Raw genomic sequence first — 1,462 nt, 5'->3', positions numbered from 1 at the left:
CATCGGAAGCATTTTTAATTTCTTACCACAAAGCAAAACACATGTGAGGCATTTGCGACGTTATCAGATTGAAGTGTAATTCGGACGAAATGTACTCCCGTATTTATTGGCGAGTTGATAAGAATAGTGCGTCGTTGATTACGCGTCTCTTGTTGCTACGGAGAGATAAAGGTCATCTTATTGGATTCAATGACTTTTATCTCTTTTTATCAAACTCGTTTTCGCAAAATGCGAGTATCACGTATACAGTAAACATATTTTCTTAGAAAAAGTAAAGAATAAATCTGAAAATTTTAGGACCTTAATTTTTAAATATTTATAAACTAATTTACGACTATAAAAAGTCTGCGCATCAATTTTTTGCATAGTATTGTTCCTGAAATATATAAAATTTCCAAATCATGAAAGCATGAGTCATTATAACTACAAAATGACGTCACAACAGTTGCAAATTTTATTAAACTTATTAAAAGTCACTTTTTAATCAATCGCAATTTGATGTATTTTGATATTGCGACTTTGTTGGGTTAATATTGTCTTTATATAAAACTAATAAAGCTGATAGTTTTGGAAAAATTGTTCTTCTGAATGCGTTTAAATAATTTGCCGATATATTTGACATCTAAATAGAATTTATAGACAGGAATTATTTAATTATGCAGTTGTTAGTTTTAAACAGAACTCAGAAATTCAAAGTAACTGAATTCTTTTATTATTTAGATAAGAAAGAAAACTCTGGGATTCGAGAATTAATAAATATAATATATAGATATTGAAAACTATTTAATATATTAGTATTTTATTTAACAAATATATAAAATAAAGCTCGAAAGAATGTATCAGTGGAAAATGTAAAAAAGCCCATCAAAACTTACATCAGCTATTCGGATGCACAGAAAATTCTTTATTTTCGTGTGAATGTAACAAAACGAATAAAATACGTTTCGACCTTTCAATTCGGGTCTTTATCAATATAAAATATAAATTACATAAATAACGCAAATTCCAAGTTAATGATTCCAGACAATTTAGTTCGTTTTTCTTTATCCAAATGCCAAATTAGATAAAGTAAAACCGAAGTCATATACATTGCGTCACTAAGTAAAATCACATCGCTCATCAAATTGTCGATACAATTGTATCTCTAACTGTCGACACCGCAAGACCTTTACATTGAGTCGGAAGAAAACGCTTACATCAAATCTGATAATTTGATGAGCAATGTGATTCTACTTAGTGACGCAATATATGTTATATGATTTCGGTTTTATTTTATCTAAATAATTTGACATTTGGATAAGGAAGAACGAACTGTTGAAGAAAGAACAAATTGTTGGGAATCATCAACTTGGAATTTGCATTATTTATGTAATTTCGATTTATATTTTATATTGATAAGACCCGAATTGAAGGGTCGAAATGTATATTTTATTTGTTTTGTTACATTCACACGAATAAAAAA

General features: G+C 28.4%; 1 protein-coding gene across 1 annotated transcript in view; it reads right to left on the bottom strand.

Annotated features, from left to right (window-relative positions):
* LOC108752165 (inosine-uridine preferring nucleoside hydrolase-like) overlaps positions 1-1,462 on the bottom strand; it is a 7,462-nt gene that overhangs the window by 3,054 nt on the left and 2,946 nt on the right. The window lies entirely within an intron of this gene.

This window comes from Trachymyrmex septentrionalis, unplaced genomic scaffold, assembly GCF_001594115.1.
Source record: "Trachymyrmex septentrionalis isolate Tsep2-gDNA-1 unplaced genomic scaffold, Tsep1.0 scaffold57, whole genome shotgun sequence".
NCBI classification, from domain to species: domain Eukaryota; kingdom Metazoa; phylum Arthropoda; class Insecta; order Hymenoptera; family Formicidae; genus Trachymyrmex; species Trachymyrmex septentrionalis.
Note: the sequence above shows the minus strand (reverse complement) of the source record. Positions and strands in the feature narration are given on the sequence as shown.